The 21,627-nt window shown below is 48.1% G+C and overlaps 1 protein-coding gene across 3 annotated transcripts in view; it reads right to left on the reverse strand.

Annotated features, from left to right (window-relative positions):
- The window catches only part of apc2 (APC regulator of WNT signaling pathway 2), a 227,767-nt gene that overhangs the window by 28,220 nt on the left and 177,920 nt on the right, over positions 1-21,627 (reverse strand). The gene's annotated exons all lie outside the window — the stretch shown is intronic.

Here is a 21,627-nt window from a genome sequence, read left to right on the forward strand (position 1 = left end):
CACTATGGGCAATTTAGCATGGCCAATCCACCTAACCTGCACATCTTTGGACTGTGGGAGGAAACCGGAGCATCCGGAGGAAACCCACGCACACACGGGGAGGATGTGCAGACTCCGCACAGACAGTGACCCAAGTCAGGAATCGAACCTGGGACCCTGGAGCTGTGAAGCAATTGTGCTATCCACAATGCTACCGTGCTGCCCATCTGCCTGCCCGTGTGTGTAAACTGGGGCTGGTTTAGCACAGTGGGCTAAACAGCTGGCCTGTAATGCAGAAGAAGGCCAGCAGTGTGGGTTCAATTCCCATACCGGCCACCCCGAACAGGCGCCAGAATGTGGCGACTAGGGGCTTTTCACAGTAACTTCATTGAAGCCTACTTGTGACAATAAGCGATTATTATTATATTATATTATTATATTAAAAGATCCCATGACGTTACTTTGAAGAGGAACTGGGTGGTTATTCTTGGCATCCTGCCCAACATTTATTCATCAATCAACTTCACAAAAGCAGATTCATCTGGTCATTATCATGTTCCTGTTTGTGAGAGCTTGCTGTGCGCAAATTGGCTCCACATTCCCAGCACTACAACAGAAGTTACAATTCAAAAGTACTTAATTAGCTACAAAGTGCTGTGAGATATCCAGTGGTCGTGAAATGTGGTGTAGAAACGGGGGCCTTTCAGGGCAGCACGGTGGCGCAGTGGTTAGCACTGCACCGAGGCCCCAGGTTCGATCCCGGCTTGGGGTCACTGTCCGTGTAGAGTTTGCACATTCTCCCCGTGTTTGCGTGGGTTTCGCCCCCACAACCCAAAGATGTGCAGGGTAGGTGGATTGGCCACGCTAAATTGCCCCTTAATTGGAAAAAATGAATTGGGCACTCTTCAATTTATTAAAAAAAAAGAAATGGGAGCCTTTCTGCCACAGTTTTGTCCATTCACCTGAACAGCAATATCACATTGCAATTTTATGTCACCTAATTTAGCTACATTGCTGCCTTGTATCATCAGCAAATGTGGATACATGGACTTGGACGAGAAGTGCCCACACTGGGCGTGTTTTCACTGTGGTAATATAGGGTGGATGCCAACCCCACCATCTTCCCTCCCACCCCTGAGCTCACCAGCATAGAAACATAGAGATAGGAGCAGGCCATTCAGCCCTTCGAGCCTGTCCCGCCATTCAATGAGATCATGGCTGATCTGTGACCTAACTCCATGTACCTGCCTTTGGACCACATCCCTCAATATCTTTGCTCAACAAAAATCTATCTATCTCATATTTAAAGTTAACAAGTGACCTAGCTTCGACTGCTGTTTGTGGGAGAGTTCCAAACCACTACCAGCCTTTTAGTGAAGATGTTGGGCGAAATTCTCCCCCAACGGCGGGATGTTCGCCGACTGGCGCCAAAGACGGCGCCAATCAGACGGGCATCGCGCCGGCCCAAAGGTGCGGAATGCTCCGCATCTTTGGCGGCCTAGCCCCAACATTGAGGGGCTAGGCCGACGCCGGAGGGATTTCCGCCCCGCCAGCTGGCGGAAATGACGTTTGTTGCCCCGCCAGCTGGCGCGGAAATGCGGCGCATGCGCGGGAGCGTCAGCGGCCGCTGTCAGTTTCCCGCGCATGCGCAGTGGGGAGAGTCTCTTCCGCATCCGCCATGGTGGAGGCCGTAGCGGAGGCGGAAGGGAAAGAGTGCCCCCACGGCACAGGCCCGCCCGCGGATCGGTGGGCCCCGATCGCGGGCCAGGCCACCGTGGGGGCACCCCCCGGGGTCAGATCGCCCCGCGCCCCCCCCAGGACCCCGGAGCCCGCCCATGCCGCCTGGTCCCGCCGGTAAATACCAGGTTTGATTTACGTCGGCGGGACAGGCAATTCCTGGGTGGGACTTCGGCCCATCCGGGCCGGAGAATCCAGCGGAGGGTCCCGCCAACCGGCGCGGCCCGATTCCAGCCCCCGCCCAATCTCCGGTACCGGAGACTTCGGCGGGGGCGGGATTCACGGCGGCCAACGGCCATTCTCCGACCCGGCGGGGGGTCGGAGAATGACGCCCGTTATTCTTAACATCTCTCCTGAACGCTCTAGCCCTAATGTTTAGATAATGCCCCCTAGTTTTAGAATTTCCAGCCAGCGGAAATAGTTCATCTTTATCCACCCTGTCTTTCCCTGTTAATATCATAGAATCCCTACAGTGCAGAAGGAGGCCATTCAGCCCATCGAGTCTGCACTCACCCTTCGAATGAGCACTCTACCCATGTCCGCCCCATTCTATCCCCACACATCCCTGCTCACTGAGGGGCAATTTAGCATGGCCAATCCACCTAACCTGCATATATTTGGACTGTGGGAGGAACTGGAGCACCCGTAGGAAACCCACGCAGACATGGGAAGAACGTGCAAATTCCACAGACACCCAAGGCTGGATTTGAACCCGGGTCCCTGGCACTGTGAGGCAGCAGTGCTAATCACTATACCACCGTGCCGCCTTATCTTGAATGCCTCAATCAGATCACTCCTTAACCTTCTAACTTCTAGCTTAATAACATGGGGGGGGGGCTGAAATGGGCAGCCCATCTGCCATATTTAAATAATTCAGCAAGGGTCAATGAGCTTATTAACAGCCAATTGGTCCTGATAATACCCTGCCCACATCAAAACATGTTTATCATTAGTAGACATGGCATGTTTTGAACAAAAACCCTGAAAAAGGGCGGGAAGGAAGGGGGAGTACTATCTTCAGAGGGCAGCACTTTGCACATCAGGGAGCAGATAACCTGAGATAGTACCACCCCTTTCCTCTTACCTATTAGCCCTATAAAACACACACCTCCCGGCTCCACCAACCTCAAACTCAACAGGACCCGTCTCCGAGCAACCAACGAGGAGAAGGCACTCCCGCACTCGTCCGCAGCTCCGGCAAGTCCGATCCCTGAAACCTGAGCTAACCATTTGTATACTAAGGGGCAATTTAGCCTGGCCAAACCTGTACAACTTTGGACTGTGGGAGGAATCCGGAGCACCCGGACGAAACCCACGCAGACACGGGGAGAACGTACAAACTCCACGCAGTCACCCGAGGCCGGAATTGAACCCGGGACCCTGGAGCTGTGAGGCAGCAGTGCTAACCACTGTGAAACCCTGCCGCCCCTAATCTCTTACAAAGGACTTTAGTAAACGCCTTCTGGAAGTCCATATAAATGTCATTGATCGACATTTCCACACGCGCTGCTTTTATCCCCTGTTCAGAAACTTCAATCAGATTCATCTGGCATGACCTGCCCGTTACAGATTCAGGCTGCCTCTCCGATAGTCTGAAACTTTTCAAGGTGGTTCAGCCACTTTAATTCTAAACTGTAAGAGTTTCCCAATAATAAACAGGAGGCTAATTTCTCAATAATTCCCTGGTTTCCCTCTCTCACCTTTAATAAATAGTGGGTAGTCAAAGAGGTAGGTTTTAAAGAGTATCTTAAAAGTGAAGAAAGAGATAGGGAGGGAATTTCAGAGTTTAGGTCCTTGATGCTGTTCGGGGAAATGATTCAGAAAGAGGAAGTTTAGAGCTAGCACCCCTGCAATAGATTAAAGAGCACACACTAGTGAAATGTTTATACCCCGAGTGAACTTTGCACATCTCAAGGATCTGGGATTTGTAGAACTCTCCAGCAAGGTTGTAGTTAGAAGGACAGACATTCAATCAGGAGCACATAGCGAGTTCTGCTTTTGGGTGAAGGTTTAACACTAAACCTATGTAGACCAGATTGGAATTTAAAACAATGTTCTGTGTATTGACTAACTATATAAATACAGTATGAGGGTGATTCTCCGAGTCCCGCGCCGGGCCGGAGAATCGGCGCAACCACGATGCCCCGACCCCGACGTGCGGCGAATTGGCGCCATTTGCGCCGGCGCGTTTGACGTGGCGCCGGCCGCGGACCGCTGGAATCCGCGAGGCCGCCGGTTCTCGGGCCCGGATGGGCCGAGCGGCCGCACCGATACGACAGAGTCCCGCCGGCACCGTTCACCCCTGGTCGCTGCCGGCGGGAACTCTGCGCGAACGGTCGGGGGGCGGCCTGTGGGAGGGGGGTGGGTGTCCTTCACCGGGTGGGGGCCTCCGATGGGGTCTGGCCTGCGATCAGGGCCCACTGATCGGCGGGCCGGCCTCTCCGCCCCCCCCCTCCCCCCCAGGGCCTACTTTCTGGCACGCTGGCCCCTGAACACCGACGCCATGTTGAGTCGGGGCCAGCGCGCTAAAGAAGTCCCCCGCGCATGCGCAGGTTGGCGCGGCCCAACTGCGCATGCACGGGTTGGCGCGGTGCCAGCAGCGTGAACTGCTCCAGCGCCGTGCTGGCTGGGCCAGAACACGACGGCGTTCACGACGGCGCGAACACTTGGGCTCCATATCGGAGAATCACCCCCTATATCTATGACTTAGGGCTGAGACCGATGTATTACAGTGGTGTCTATGTGAGGGCTGTATTAGAGGGGAGTGCTGCTTCCGAGCTTTCTCTGGGGTAGTGCTGTCCATGCTTGAATCATGGTTAAACTATCGCAACCTGTACCTGAATCTCTTGTAGTTAGTTCGTAGAAACCCACCACGGCAATACTTAAAGTCACGGATGTTAATGATGGGGCAAAGGAAATCAGGAATACACAAGAGGACAAGTTTGGAGGATGGCAGAGTCATCGGAAGGAATTTTCACTTGCTTCTAATATTATATAGAAAGTCAATGCAAGTGCAGCTTTAGAAATTGCACAATTGCGAAGCTTTGACTCTCTGATCCATCCGCCAGGCTGGTTGAGCTTCAGTTTACACATCGCAGCAGGGCATTTGAGGTAAGTGGAAGCAAATTGTTCCTTCATAAGATGGTATATTGTTCCGCTGTGTCAATTCAGGCCTCTCTTACACATCTATGGGCAATCGGTTATAAAAGAACAGCACTGGGGAACAAGTCTGTTCCTAGGTTAGTGAATCAAGTGTTCAGTCTGTTGATTGACTTCTCCTAAACATTCTAGAGCACCAGAGAGCTGTGTGAGTTACGGTTAGTCGTAACTCACAGGCAATGACCTATGCCAGAAACCCACAGTGTCTCTTGAAGTGCCAAACTTAGCAGTCCTCACATGGACCTATTTTTAAAAAATATATTCTCGAGTTAGATATATTCTTCCATGGAGAATTTAAATAGTGAGAAAACCACTACTTAGGATCCAGGGTATAGCTCTGACAGATAAAATACAATCCATTCCTGGATTCCTGGGACGCTTGACCTGCAAAGTCTGAGAGATTCACACCCATCAGCAAAATCAGTCATGAGAGCCTCTAACCTCTTAAAAAGACCAACATTATCTCTGGAGCAGACTTTCTAGGCAATAATTAAATGTATGGATTCAGATGAAGAGCAATAATATACGTAACCACTTCCCTCACTAATCTTTCACTTCCACATGGAATTAATTATTATTTGGTAGCACACTGTAATACTTTGAAAGACAGAAGTTAACAAATGATTGTTAGGACTATGAAAAATGTCACCGAAACGATGAGCATTCGAATAGGCCCAATTTTGAAAAACTCTTAGCTGTCAAATTTCCTGATGTTTTACGTGTAAAATTATTCACTGCAATGAATTATGAATTATTGCCAAATATCTAAATTGGAACATAGGAATGTACACGACAGAAGGAGATCATTTGGCCCATCGGGTGTATGGCAGCTCTCTGCAAGTGTAACTCCCACTTACCTCCCCTTTCCCTGTACCCCTGCAATTCACTCCAGATAATCATCCAATTTTCTCTTGGCTTCGATTGAATCTGCCTCTTCCACACTCTCAGTCCACTCCACTCACTGCGTAAAAAGCTTTGCTTCCCTTGCCAATCCTCAGTTTCGCCCCAACAATTCTGTCCAAACCTTCCATCATTGTGAACGCCTCAAGCTGAATTTTCCCATCTCCAAGGAGAACAGCCCCAAATCTATCCACACAAACAAAGATTTTTAAAATTCATTGACGGGATGTGGCCAGCATTTATTTCAGAGGGCATTTAAGAGTCACGTGAGCGGGGGCATGTTTAGTGAATCAAATAGGTTTTTACAACAATGGTTTCATGAGCGTGTGCATTAAATTTAATCGCATAGACATTTAATTGCAGCTTTCAAATTCAAATTCCATCGTCTGCCACGCTAGGTCTCCACATCTTGTGCTGTGTCTTTGGATAAATAGTCTGCATCGAATCTCTTCTGCCACTTGTCTGCACATTCTATCAGCCTGTCTATGTCCTCTCACTGTTTATTACTACACTGCTCACAGTACACAATACTTCTAAGTTTGAAAACAAATTTTGAAATTGTGTCCAATACACTGTGAGGGCCATTCCTATTGATTCCTTTATTTCCCTTTTCTTTAATTTTGCCATTATCAGTTTAACCCATGGATGCCTAATGAACCTATGTCTTTAGGTCGAGCAGAGGAAGTGAGGAACTCAAAAGTTATGACATAGTTCACTGTGCTAGCCTTCGGACAGTAGACCTCAGACTTTTTGGCACCCGCGAGATCGGTGGGACTTGGTTCGATTGATTGGCTAGTGGCCAATGAATTGGCCAAAAGGCCACATTTTACCCGGTAACTGGCAGTGATTGGATCCTACCCAAGTGGGATTTTTGTCAGAGAACCAGGAAAACACAGTCGAGATCTGGACAGGAGGAAAGGAGTGTTTCTCTCTCTCTCTCTCCCTGTCTCTCTCTGTCTCTGCCTCGGTCTCTCTCTCTCTCGCTCTGTCTCTGTCTCTCTCTCTCTCAAAGAACAAAGAAAAGTACAGCACAGAAACAGGCCCTTCGGCCCTCCAAGCCCGTGCCGACCATGCTGCCCGACTAAACTACAATCTTCTACACTTCTTGGGTCCGTATCCCTCTATTCCCATCCTATTCATGTATTTGTCAAGATGCCCCTTAAATGTCACTATCGTCCCTCCGGCAGCAAGTTCCAGGCACCCACTACCCTCTGTGTAAAAAACTTGCCTTGTACATCTACTCTAAACCTTGCCCCTCACACCTTAAAACTATGCCCCCGAGTAATTGACCCCTGTACCCTGGGGAAAAGCCTCTGACTATTCACTCTGTCTATGCCCCTCATAATTTTGTAGACCTCTATCAAGTCGCCCCTCAACCTCCGTCGTTCCAGTGAGAACAAACAGAGTTTATTAAACCGCTCCTCATAGCTAATGCCCTCCATACCAGGCAACATTCTGGTAAATCTCTTCTGCACCCTCTCTAAAGCCTTCCCATCCTTGAGAATGAAAGATGAGTCATAGCCACAAAAACCCAGGGAAATCGGGTGCTAATAGCCACAGAAACCAAGGGAACCAAGAGTGCTAATGGCCACAGTAACCAAAGGGGAAAGAGTGCTAATGGCAAACTTTCATCTGTTCCCATAGCGAGGTTTTCCCAGGAGCAGGTCGCTAACCTGTCATCAGTTCTGATCTATAGTTAGCCCTAACCACTATCCCCTAAATGTTCCTGCACTGTCACTTGATCCACTTGACCCACCTTATGTCCCGGAACAAATGGAGCAGTGCTTCTTTCCTCCCTGGGCCACAAGCACCCGGATTCAGAAAATTCCCCATAAACTCAATTCATAAGCACGTCTTCCTCTCTGTCCTTTACACAGTTACTATCCCAGTCTTTCAATGAGCCACTCCAGCCAATATCACCAGCTTCCAAACAGTGAAAAATATTATGTACTCTATGGCATACATCACATCCCTCAATTAATTTTCCATCAACTATCTAACCAGGCCCTTCCTAAATCTGCCATCGTTAGAGTTGATATTTCAGCTGTCGTTTCAATTTTCAGTAATTTGCAGTTAAATTTGCTACCATATTATAGATACCTATTAATGCAATATTAAGATTTCAACAACACACACTTATCTAATCATTCACCAAACAATGCTATCAGCGAATCCAGCCTTATATTATCAATGGATGGGAAATCCAACCTCTATTGTTTTTCTAAAGTTCAGGTGAAGGAATGGTTGAAGATTCCCGGCTTGGATCACTGTCTGTGCGAGTCCGCATGTTCTCCCCGTGTCTGCGTGTGTTTCCTCCAGGTGCCCCGGTTTCCTCCCACAGTCCAAAGATGTGCAGGTTAGGTGGATTGGCCATGCTAAATTGCCCATAATGTTCCAAAAAAGAGTAGGTGGGGTTGCTGGGATACGGGGGGGATAAGGTAGAGTTGTGGGCTTCGGTGGGTTAGTCCTTCCGGTGCGGACTCGATGGGCCAAATGGCCTCCTTCTGCACTGTAAATTCTATGTCTAACTAAGGCCGGGATTCTCCGTTCCCCGTCGCTACGATCAGGAGTCTTGATTGGGCAGAGAAATGGGTTCGGTATCAGGCACCATACCCGCTGCCATTCTCCGCTCCCCCACCACCGGCAGTAGCGTTCTACCTGCCCCGCGCTGGCAGGAAATTCAAATTCAAGTGCAGCCCTGCAGCTGTGGAGCACGAGGGGTTTCAAGGGGGGTCAGGGCACTGACAGAAATAGGAAGGGTGGGGTAACAATGTTGGGGCTGTACTACAGACCTCCCAACAGCGAGCGTGAGATAGAGGTACAAATATGTAAACAGATTATGGAAAGATGTAGGAGCAACAGGGTGGTGGTGATAGGAGATTTTAATTTTCCCAACATTGACTGGGATACACTTAGTGTCAGAGGTCTCGATGGAGCAGAATTTGTAAGGAGCATCCAGGAGGGTTTTCTAGAGCAGTATGTAAATAGTCCAACTCGGGAAGGGGCCATACTGGACCTGGTGTTGGGGAATGAGCCCGGCCAGGTGGTTGAAGTTTCAGTCGGGGATTAATTTGGGAATAGTGATCACAATTCCGTAAGTTTTAGAATACTCATGGACAAAGACGAGAGTGGTAGAGTGATCCTAAAGGAGGAGTGCTAAATTGGGGGAAGGCCAACTATACCAAAATTCGGCAGGAGCTGGGGAATGTGGATTGGGAGCAGCTGTTTGAAGGTAAATCCACATTTGGTATGTGGGAGGCTTTTAAAGAGAGGTTGATTAGAGTGCAGGACAGACATGTCCCTGTGAAAATGAGGGATAGAAATGGCAAGATTAGGGAACCATGGATGACATGTGAAATTGTGAGACGAGCTAAGAGGAAAATGGAAGCATGCATAAGGTCTAGGCAACTGAAGACATATCGGGAATGTAGGACCAATCTGAAACGAGGAATCAAGAGGGCTAAAAGGGGTCATGAAATATCTTTAGCAAACAGGGTTAAGGAAAATCCCAAAGCCTTTTATTCATATTTAAGAAGCAAGAGGGTAACTAGAGAAAGGGTTGGCCCACTCAAGGACAAAAGAGGAAAGTTATGCGTGGAGTCAGAGAAAATGGGTGAGATTCTTAAAGAGTACTTTGCATCGGTATACACCGAGGAGAGGGACATGACGGATGTTGAGGTTAGGGATAGATGTTTGATTACTCTAGGTCATGTCGGCAAATGGAGGGAGGATGTGTTGGGTATTCTAAAAGGCATTATGGTGGACAAGTCTCTAGGTCCGGATGGGATCTATCCCAGGTTACTGAGGGAAGTGAGAGAGGAAATAGCTGGGGCCTTAACAGATATCTTTGCAGCATCCTTGAACACAGGTGAGGTACCGGAGGACTGGAGAATTGCTAATGTTGTCCCCTTGTTTAAGAAGGGTAGCAGGGATAATTCAGATAATTGTAGACGGGTGAGCCTGACATCAGTGGTAGGGAAGCTGCTGGAGAAGATACTAAGGGATAGGATCTATTCCAATTTTGAAGAAAATGGGCTTATCAGTGATAGGCAACATGGTTTTATGCAGGGATGGTCATGTCTTACCAACTTAATAGAATTCTTTGAGGAAGTGACAAGTTAATTGATGAGGGAAGGGCTGTAGATGTCATATACATGGACTTCAGTAAGGCATTTGATAAGGTACCCTATGGTAGGCTGATGGAGAAAGTGAAGTCTCATGGGGTCCAGGGTGTACCAACTAGATGGATAAAGAACTGGCTGGGCAACAGGAGACAGAGAGTAGTAGTGGAAGGGAGTTTCTCAAAATGGAGAACTGTGACCAGTGGTGTTCCACAGGGATCCGTGCTGGGGCCACTGTTGTTTGTGATATACATAAATGATCTGGAGGAGGGTATAGGTGGTCTAATTAGCAAGTTTGCAGATAACACTAAGATTGGTGGAGTAGCAGATAGTGAAGGGGACTGTCAGAGAATACAGCAGAATATAGATAGATTGGAGAGTTGGGCGGAGACATGGCAGATGGAGTTCAATCCGGGCAAATGCGAGGTGATGCATTTTGGAAGATCCAATTCAAGAGCGAACTATACGGTAAATGAAAAAGCCCTGGGGAAAATTGATGTACAGCGAGATCTGGGTGTTCAGGTCCATTGTACCCTGAAGGTGGCTCGCAGGTTGATAGAGTGGTCAAGAAGGCATACGGCATGCTTTCCTTCATCGGAAGGGGTATTGAGTACAAGAGTTGGCAGGTCATGTTACAGTTGTATAAGACTTTGGTTTGGCCACATTTGGAATACTGCGTACAGTTCTAGTCGCCACATTACCAAAAGGATGTGGATGCTTTGGAGAAGGTGCAGAGGAGGTTCACCGGGATGTTGCCTGGTATGGAGGGTGCTAGCTATGAAGAGAGGTTGAGTAGATTAGGATTATTTTCATTAGAAAGACGGAGGTTGAAGGGGGACCTCATTGAGGTCTACAAAACCATGAGAGGTATAGACAGGGTGGATAGCAAGAAGCTTTTTCCCAGAGTAGGGGACTCCATTACTAGGGGTCACGAGTCCAAGGTGAGAGGAGAAAAGTTTCAGGGAGATATGCGTGAAAAGTTCTTTACGCAGAGGGTGGTGGGTGCCTGGAACGCATTGCCGGCGAAGGTGGTAGAGGCGGGCACGATAGCGTCATTTAAGATGTATCTAGACAGATACATGAATGTGCAGGGAGCAGAGGGATACAGATCCTTAGAAAATAGGCGACAGTTTTAGATAGAGGATCTGGATCGGTGCAGGCTTGGAGGGACGAAGGGCCTGTTCCTGTGCTGTAATTTTTCTTTGTTCTTTGTTCTTTGGTAATGTGACCCTCTGTCCCTGCCAGAGGGGGCTGTCCCGCCCAAGGGTCCTGGTGGTTGGGTGGGCTCGTGGTTGACCTGGGACCCCCAGGATGGTCTACACCTTCAGCCCTGGGCAACCTGAAGATCAACCTTTGACACTTGTAACAGCTGCTGCTATGAAAGCTTTGTCTGAGGGAGCAGATGCTGGGAAAGGGAGCCCTCTGCTGAACAGCATCGTCCTGGTATAACATTTCTTTAAAAAATAAATTTAGAGTACCCAATTCATTTTTTCCAATTAAGGGGCAATTTAACGTGGCTAATCCATCTACCCTGCACATCTTTGAGTTGTGGGGGCGAAACCCAAGCAAACCCGGGGAGAATGTGCGAACTCCAGACGGACAGTGACCCAGAGCCGGGATCGAACCTGGGACCTCAGCACCGTGAGGCAGCAATGCTAACCACTGCGCCATCATGCTGCCCCCAGGTATGACATTTTAAACTCTGAGGTGGCCTCCTCAGCCTGAACTGCTCCTCCTGACAGCAGTCCAGTGAAGAATCAGAGCAGAAACACTTTCTCTTTCCTCAGATCTGGTCCGACAGACGAAAGCCTTTAAAGCATCAGCTGTTACACGTGTCAGAGACTTCCTCGAACATCCAGTACACTGAAAAGACTTCAGATCTCCTGACACCCTTTGAAATGCAAAAAGCCCATTCCATTTCAGAGAAATGCCTTCCGCTAGCCTGTGATTGATAGTTTAATGGTTCAGACACAGCTGATTGGTGGAAATTATAATTTATCTTTCCTTTCACACCTTTCTCAAGTACGCGGGGCGAGATTCTCTGACCCCCCGCCGGGTCGGAGAATCGCCGGGGGCTGGCGTGAATCCCGCCCCCGCCGGTTGCCGAATTCTCCGGCACCGGAGATTCGGCGCGGGCGGGAATCGCACCGCGCCGGTTGGCGGCCCCCCCCCCCCCCCCCGCCGATTCTCCAGCCCGGATGGGCCGAAGTCCCGCTGCTAGGATGCCTGTCCCACCGGCGTGGATTGAACCAACTACCTTACCGGCGGGACAAGGCGGCGCAGGCGGGCTCCGGGGTCCTGCGGGGGGGGCGCGGGGCGATCTGGTCCCAGGGGGTGCCCCCACGGTGGCCTGGCCCGCGATCGGGGCCCACCGATCCGCGGGCGGGCCTGTGCCGCGGGGGCACTCTTTTCCTTCCGCCTTCGCCACGGTCTCCACCATGGCGGAGGTGGAAGAGACTCCCTCCACAGCACATGCGCAGGGATGCCGTGAGTGGCCGCTAACGCTCCCACGCATGCGCCGCCCGGAGATGTCATTTCCGCGCCAGCTGGCGGGGCACCAAAGGCCTTTTCCGCCAGCTGGCGGGGCGGAAATTAGTCCGGCGCGGGCCTAGCCCCTCAAGGTTGGGGCTCGGCCCCCCAAGATGCGGAGGATTCCGCACCTTTGGGGCGGCGCGATGCCCGACTGATTTGCACCGTTTTTGCAGCCGGTCGTCGGACATTGCGCCGATACCAGAGAATTTCGCCCCCTATTTTGATACTAACCTCAATGTTTATCAATGCCCTTGCTATGCTTGATAGGTCCTCACCAGATCAAAGGAGTTAAGTTCTTTCTGCTGTGAGAACAGAAGAAATGAAACCACTGAGCTCCTTTGCATAAATTTGCATGGTTAAGGAGTGAGACTCGCACCTGGGCACCGCTCCCAGCAGCAGCACGAACGTGCCTCAATTCTCCGACAGTGGGAGTGCTGAGACTCCGGAATGGAGAATCCCGGCCTAGGACTTGAAGAAGATAATGGACTCCCAGCCGCGTGCTGGCAGGACCAGAGAATCCCACCGGTGTGCTCGGCTGGAGAATTCCAGTCAACGGTTCAATTACAACGCAAAAAATAATGAGCAGAATTCACTACATGGGACTCAGAGTAACATTATTTTATTTATTTTCTTATAATATTTTTGCTAAATTGCCATCAATAGGCACATATAGAATACTGGTTGGGGAGTGGGTGATGAAAAGGCAGTAATTTTGAATGATAGCAAAGTGTTGCTTGCGTAGTGAGTCGATGAAGTTTGAAACATTTTGCCACAGGGTATGATTGAAGCAGCAACCATTAAGAGAAAATTGGATAAATAATGTGCCTTGCTTTTCAGCAGCTTTAGATTTCTCTAGAGAACTTGGTCAATATTCTTTTTCCAATTACTTATTACAATTCCTCTCTCTGTTGCATCATATATTAAATGTTATGTTATCGCAATCAAACCTTTCCTTCATTTCAAATGGATTGAAAGTATGTTCCACATGTGTATGTACAAATGCATGAGGTTTGCTTCTTGTTGTTTTTCTCCCATTGCGTTCTTTCAATCCATGGGATATGGGCATCACTGGCGAGGCTAGAATTATTGACCATGTAGAAGGTGGTAGTGAGCTGCCTTCTTGAACCCTTGTAGCCATTGTGGTGTTGGTACACTCACTGTGCTTTTTGGAGGGAGTTCCAGCGTTTTGACTCAGTGACAGTGAGTCAAATATAATATAATTTAATATAATTCCAAGTCAGGATGGTGAGGAGCTCGGAGGGGAAGATCCAGGTGGTGGGGTCCTCCTGCGTCCGTTGCCCTTGTCCATCGTAGGTTTGGAAGGTGCTGCCTAAGGAGCCTTCATGAGTTCTTGCAATGCATCTTGTAAATGGTGCACATTGCTGTGCATGAGTGGTGGCGGAGGTAGTAGATGTTTGATGAAGGGGTGCCAATCAAGTGCATTGCTTTGTTCTGGATGGTGGCAGGCTTCTTGAGTGTTGTTGGAGCTGCACTCATCCAGGCAAGTGGAAAATATTCCATCACACTCCTGACTTTGCCTTGTAGATGGTGGACAGGCTTTGAGGAGTTAGGAGGTGAGTTACTCACCGCAGGTTTCCTAGCCTCTGGCCTGCTCCTGTAGCTAATTCACCTAACAAGCCCGTCTTTCAGGACTTGTGGGAGGAAACCGGAGCACTCGGAGGAAACCCACGCAGACATGGGGAGAACGTGCAGACTCCGCACAGACAATGGCCCCAAGCCAGGAATCAAACCTGGGTCCCCAGCGCTGTGAAGCAACAGTGCTAACCACTGTGCTACCGTGCCGCCCACAATAGCGGCAATTGAATGGCTACTCCTGTTTTACAAATTCTTGACTAGCGTGCTCCAGATCTAGCCAGTTGCTTAAGTTCTGACATTAGTAGCTGGTGTTTAAAAGACCATCTTGAATTCCTCAAACTCTAACATAACATAACAGGATACAAACAACCTCTATTCAGACACGGTTCTGACTAAATGGAGAAACAGCCTTTGTTCTGACAGTAATGAATTCTATCCGTGACTTTGCCACTGCTTTCTTCTTAAGAGAGGTTTTATTTTATGTACCCAACCACAAAATGTGTCTCATGTTCCAACAGAAGCCTCCAGCTTTACTGTTAAACCTCCCAATTGGGAAAATTATTCAGACTCAGCACAATGACTTATGGGCCAAAGCAGGAAGGGGATGAGACAGTTCCATTTAATGATGGCCGTTATTTTGTATTCAACAAAATAAAATCATTCCGGCTTTTTAGACGCCGCGGGTTCGTCCGATATCATCAACAGGAACAACAACACATCACCACAACAAAAATAAAGTGGGTTGTCCTACAGTAATGGAGCGCCGGCAAAATTTGATTCAGTGTACATCCAAACCAAACCGAATTCACCCCACATTAGCCAACGCCAAAACAACACTAAACATGTCCCAATCCCAGCGCACAGAATCCCATCAATTGCAGATGACAATCAGGCACAGAATGGTTAAATGTTGCTTCCATTCTTATTTATTATTGAGGTTCTTTTTAAATCACTCAACCTCATTATGTGGATTCATTATCCTCAAATAGACCCTTGGGTTTTTTCCTTGGTGTGAAAATGGCCTTGGGTTTTTCTTCAGCAATGAGAGGCAATTCTTTCTTGTCATCCCCCCCCCCCCCCCCCCCCCCCCACTCCAGCGCAGGAAAAACGTGGATGCAGATTGCCTAATTATTGTTTATCCAGCAGCAAGGACAGTCCACTGTTAATTATAAGGGGTTTAACTGATGTTACCTTGTTAATATGAGTCTTTCTGTGATTATCACTGAAAAAACTGTCACTCTCTGCCAGGTTGGAGGACAGTGTATGTTGAAAATGTCCCAGATGCAAGTGGGTGATGGAGGGGGAGGGGGCTGCATGGAAGAGGCTGGAGAGGGCGTCCTGTGTGGGTACGAGTCTGGGGGCGCTGGCAACGGCGCCGCTGCCGCTCCCTCCAAGGAGGTATACCACGAGCCCGGTGGTGGTGGCAGCCCTCAAAATTTGGGGGCAGTGGAGGCGGCATAGGGGGGAAGTTAGGGCCTCGGCGTGGACCCCATTACGGGGGAACCACCGGTTTGCCCCAGGAAGAACAGGTGGAGGGTTTTCGGGGTGGTACAGGGCAGGCATACGAAAGTTGGGGGACCTGTTTGTGGACGGGAAGTTTGCGAGCTTGGGTGAGCTGGAGGAGAAGTACGGGCTCCCCCCGGGGAACACCTTCAGGTACTTACAGGTATGGGCGTTTGCCAGACGGCAGGTGGTGGAATTCCCACGGCTACTGCCACACACAGTACAGGACAGGGTGCTCTCGGGGGGGTGGGTGGGAGTGGGGAAGATCTCGGAAACTTACCAGGTGATGCAGGAGGAGGAGGCCTCGGTGGTGGAGTTGAAAGGTAAGTGGGAGGAGGAATTGGGAGAGGAGATCGAAGAGGGGACGTGGGCAGATGCCCTAGGGAGGGTGAACTCTTCCTCTTCATGCGCGAGGCTCAGCCTCATACAGTTTAAGGTGCTGCACAGGGCACACAAGACCGGGACAAGGATGAGCAGGTTCTTTGGGGGTGAGGACAGGTGTGTTAGGTGCTCAGGGAGCCCAGCAAATCACACCCATATGTTCTGGGCATGCCCAGCGCTTGAGGAATTTTGGAAGGGCGTAGCGAGGACAGTGTCGAGGGTGGTAGGATCCAGGGTCAAACCGGGCTGGGGGCTCGCAATATTTGGGGTGGCAGAGGAGCCGGGAGTGCAGGAGGCGAAAGAGGCCGGAATTCTGGCCTTTGCGTCCCTGGTAGCCCGGCGAAGGATTCTCCTTCAGTGGAAAGATACGAGGCCCCCAAGCGTGGAATCCTGGATCAGCGATATGGCAGGGTTCATTAAATTGGAGAGGGTGAAATTCGCCTTGAGAGGGTCGGTACAAGGGTTCTTTAGGCGGTGGCAACCGTTCTTAGACTTTCTGGCAGAATGATAGACATTGGTCAATGGCAGCAGCAACTCAGGGGGTGAGGGGGGGGGGGGGTGGTTTACTTTATTTTTGTTTATGTTATTTACACTGGAAGGGTCTGAGGGGGTGTATACACCTGTTGTCTTAAGTTGGGGTGTTAATGTTAATTTATAATTTAGGTACGGGGGGGAGGGGTTTGGGGGGTTGCTTTTTTAGATTGTGTTTTGTACTTAACCCTGTTGGGTTCTTTTTTCTTTCTCATTTTGTTATTGATATTTTATGAAAACCTTTATTAAAAATTATTTTTTTTTTTAAAAAGAAAATGTCCCAGATATAAAGAATTTACGAATTACCAGGTGGTGTTGGCTACACGTTTTTCAAAAGATCTTCAGTAATAAGGGTTACGTTCTTTTATACCATAACTCCTTAAGCCTCCATACGTAATATAACTCTGACATAAGCTTTAGTAATATCAAATCATATATGGGGTCTGTTGGTATAAACCGTACATTTTTATATGAAGAATAAGGAGGTCACATGTGCTCCTTGGAAACTAAGTGGGTGTATTTATATTCCCCCCCCCCCCCCCCCCCCCCCCCATGGCGTGTTTTAGGGCAGTGGAGGTGGTTTGCAATCAGTCACCAGCGGGATTTTCCGGTCCCGTTGATAACTATGGTGTTTTGAACGGCTCACCCGTCCCACCGTTTGGGAACTCGCAGCCGGAGGGTGGGGGGGGGGGGGGGGGTCACCTTCGGCAGAACGGAAGATTCCATTGTGGGAAGGGCCAGGAAATCCCGCTAAATGGGCTAGATGAACAGAGAGGTTTGGCGTACAGATACACGGATCACTAAATTGTCAAGATATTTCCACTTGCAGGTGAGAACAGAACTGGGGGCCGTAAATACAAGTCAGTGACTAATCAGTTGTGTCAGGAATTCAGGAGAAACCTCTTTCCCCAGAGAGTGGGGAGAATGTGGAGCACTCTACCACAGGGAGTAGCTGGGGTGATTAGCACAGGTGCGTTTAAGGGGAAGTTCGATAAATGCATGAGGCAGAAAGGAACTGAAGGATACGTTAACGGGGATAGATAAAGTAGGGTGGAAGGGGGCTTGTGTGAATCATAAACACCAGCATCAATCTGTTGGACCAAATGGCCTGTGCTGTCAGTACTTTGGCCGAAGTCCTCAACACGCCGCAGATGCACATTATATTCCGAAATCCAAAAAATTCCCAAATCCGATACACACCCGGCCCCAATCATTTCGGATAAGGGATGCTCAACTTGCATTGTATAGAGTGTGCAGCCCAGCAGATCCATGTCTGTTTATACTCCCCCCCCCCCCCGCCCATCCTATTTCATATAAACTTATTAGCATATCTCTCTATTCCTTTCTCCTTCATGTGCATATCTAGCAGCCATGGAGCTGGGCAGCTGGGGTTTGGGCCCTACACTCAAGCCCAGTGTCAGCATCTCACTGTCCAACCTACAGAATGGGCCGGTCTATGGCCAGGCCTTCCAGAAGCAGGTCCCCAGCCCCTTTAACAAGTCAGCGTTAAGGCTTTCGAGGTTGATGATCTTGTGACAATACCCAAGATCAATATGAGTGGTCAGTGGTAAGGAAAGTGCAATGGGAAACACAATCAATTCCCTTTCACCCCAAGTTCAGCTCTGTAATGTTCTCTGTATGCACGGATGGCGATGTCTTTGTAGTTGAAGTGATCAGAGAACATACGGCTTTGTGAATGAACAAAACTGTTCATTAACTAACTAGAACACTGAAGGGTTTCTATGATGTCCACTAGGATTACAGTTGGATACTATGGCTAAATACGAATAACTATGATTAACTAGTATTAATTACTATTGACTAAAGGTATGCGACTGGACTCCACGCCTACTATCCATGTTCTGCTGCACACTGCATGTGTTCCAGTAACGGTCTCCTGACATCATGTCACCTAGTGATCGGATGCTAGAATCTCAGGCTATGCATATGGCACCTATCTTTACTTACAGTTCGGTTATTAAATTATACACAAATGATATTCTACATATCATTACAGGCTCCTGGATCAATAGAACCCTGAAGAGAACTTAATCTTAGTGTGTTTGTTTGTTTTTTATCAAGAGTGATTTGAATCAACAATGGGAACAGACTTTTCAGTTCCTTAAATACATCTATGCTGCTCACCTCAACTAATCCTCGTGGTAGCAAATTCCCCGGTGTAACCACCAGCAGAGGCTGGTGAGCTACGTCATCATGTTCAATTGGGTATGAGTCTGCTCTTGTGGCTCAGGATAGTGAGTCTGGATATTTTTGTCCACCGCAGTGCCAGTTTCAGGAAAATACCACTGACGCAATACTCCCTTCCTCACATCTCATCCCATGATCATTCTCAAACAGAGAGCTCTGAGTTTGTCTGTAAAACCCACTGAAGGGTGGGGGTCTCTGATACCACTGGGAAGTTCACAATTCCAATGTCGGCGGGTCAACCGAATGTTTGCATTCGAACGCGGTTCTTGAACCACAAATGCATTCTCTGGCCAACATTCAAGGAAGCCTTCCTGTGCCAATCAGGGTCTGGAGATTCAACCCCTGAATGAAATCAGCATCAATGAGGGTTAGGTTTCTCCATAAGGACATCAAAGCACATCTGTGAACATAACTCTCAGGCAAAAAAAAGGTTCCCTTTCCTTTTAACTTTAGATTACTGCATTTATAGTTACCATATGAAAATTTGCTGTGTTCAGAATATTCCAGTCACACTTAACTCCACAATCAATGTAAGCATTTTGCCTTGCAAAAAGAAAAATCCATGTTGTCACATAGTTTCCTCGACCAATACATTAAGGAAGCAACTAGAAAACAAGCCATCCTAGACTGTGTATTGTGTAATGAGAACGGAATCATTGGCAAACTAGTTGTGCGAGACACCTTGGGGAAGAGCGACCATAATAAGGTAGAATTTTTCATCAAGATAGAGAGCGACACAGTTGATTCTGAATCTTAATAAAGGAAACTACGATGATATGAGGTGCGAGTTGGCTATGATCGATTTGAAAATGTTACTTAAAGGGATGACTGTGAATAGGCAATGAGAAACATTCAAGGAGCGCGGGGGGGAACTGCAACAATTGTTTATTCCTGTCTGGCTCAAAAGTAAAACGGGAAAGGTGGCCAAACCATGGCTTACAAGAGAAATTAGAGATAGTATTCGATCAAAGGAAGAAGCATACAAATTTGCCAAAAGAAACAACAGGACTGAGGATTGGGAGCAGTTTAAAATTCAGCAAAGGGGCACCAAGGGATTGATTAAGAAGGAGAACATAGAGTATGAGAGTAAGCTTGCAGAGAACATAAAAACTGACTTTTGCAGAGAAAAAGATTGGTTAAGATAAATGTAGGTCCCTTACAGTGAGAAACAGGGGAATTTATTATTGGGGGGGGGGGGTCAAAGAAATGGCTGAGCAACTAAATACGTACTTTGGTTCTGTCTTCACAAATGAGGACACAAATAAGATACCAGAAATGTTGGGAAACATAGGGTTTAGTGAGAGGGAGGAACTGAAGGAGATCAATATTAGTAGAGAAATGGTGTTGGGAAAATTGATGGGGTTGAAGGCTGATAAATCCCCAGCACCAAATAATCTATATCCCAGGGTACCTATGGAAGTGGCTCTAGAAATAATGAATGCATTGGTGGTCATCTTCCAAGATTCTTTAGACTCTGGAACAGTTCCTGCAGATTGGAGGGTTGCTAATATAACCCCACTATTCAAAAAGTGAGGTAGAGAGAAATCAGGGAATTCTAGACAAGTAAGCCTAACATCGGTAGTGGGGAAAATTCTAGAGTCCATTATCAAAGATTTTATAGCAGAGCACTTAGGAAATTGTGGCAGGATCAGAGAGTCAGCATGGGTTTATGAAGGGGAAATCATGCTTGGCAAACCTGCTGGAATTCTTCGAGGATGCAACTGGGAGAGTTGATGAGGGGGAGCCAGTGGATGCGGTATATTTGGACTTTCAGAAGGCTTTCGACAAAATCCCACATAAGAGATTAGCGTGTAAAATTACTGCGCATTGGATTAGGGGTAGTGTATTGAGATGGATAGGAAACTGGTTGGCAGTCAGTGACTAGTGGGGTACCGCAGGGATCGGTGCTGGGGCCCCAGCTATTCACGATATATATATTAATGATTTGGATGAGGGAACAAAATGTAACAGCTCCAAATTTGAAGATGACACAAAGTTGGGTGGGAGGGTGAGCTGTGAGGAGGATGCAGAGATCCTTCAGTGTGATTCGGACAAAGTTGAGTGAGAGGGGAAATGAATGGCAGATGCAGTATAATTTGGGTAAATGCGAGGTCATCCACTTTGGTTGCAAAAACGTGAAGGCAGACTATTTATCTGAATGGCCATAAATGAGGAGAGGGGAATGTGCAACGAGACCTGGGTGTCCCCGTACACCAGTCACTGAAGGTAAGCATGCAGGTGCAGTAGGCAATAAAGAAGCAAATGTTATTGGCCTTCATTGCAAAAGGATTCGAGTAGAGGAGCAGGGATGTCTTGCTGCAATTATTCAGTGAGGTGAGGCCACACCTGGAATATTGTGTGCAGTTTTGGACTCCTTATCTGAGGAAGGATGTTCTTGCTTTGGAGGGAGTGCAGCAAAGGTTTACCAGACTGATGACTGGATTGGCAGGACGGACGTATGAGGAGAGATTGAGTCGGTTAGGATTGTATTTGCTCGAGTTCAGAAGAATAAGGGAAGATCTCATAGAGACTTATAAAATTCTAACATGACCAGACAGGGTAGATGCAATAAGGATGTTCCCGATGCTGGGGGTTGTAGTGATATCATGGTTGTGTTGTAATTCACAGACTGACCACTAGGAGTCTCATTAGTATATAAATGAATGTTAGAGTCAGATGACCCCTCAGACTGGCTGGAGGAAGCTGAAGAGAGGTTGCTTGTGCTTGATCTTACTGTTATTCATCTGTTGTTTTGTATATAGTATATCCACAGTTAATGTTAATGAATGGTTTATAGCTTTAGCTGCAAGTGTTCTTGTAATAAAAATCAGGCCTTCCGAACCAGGTGTCACAGTCTGAGGATACGGAATGGACCATTTTGGACAGCGATGAGGAGAGATTTCTTCACCCAGAGAGTGGTGAGCCTGTGGAATTTGTTACCACAGGAAGTAGTTGAGGCCAAAACATTTGTTTCCGAGAA

Source organism: Scyliorhinus torazame, chromosome 18, assembly GCF_047496885.1.
Source record: "Scyliorhinus torazame isolate Kashiwa2021f chromosome 18, sScyTor2.1, whole genome shotgun sequence".
Classification (NCBI taxonomy): Eukaryota; Metazoa; Chordata; class Chondrichthyes; order Carcharhiniformes; family Scyliorhinidae; genus Scyliorhinus; species Scyliorhinus torazame.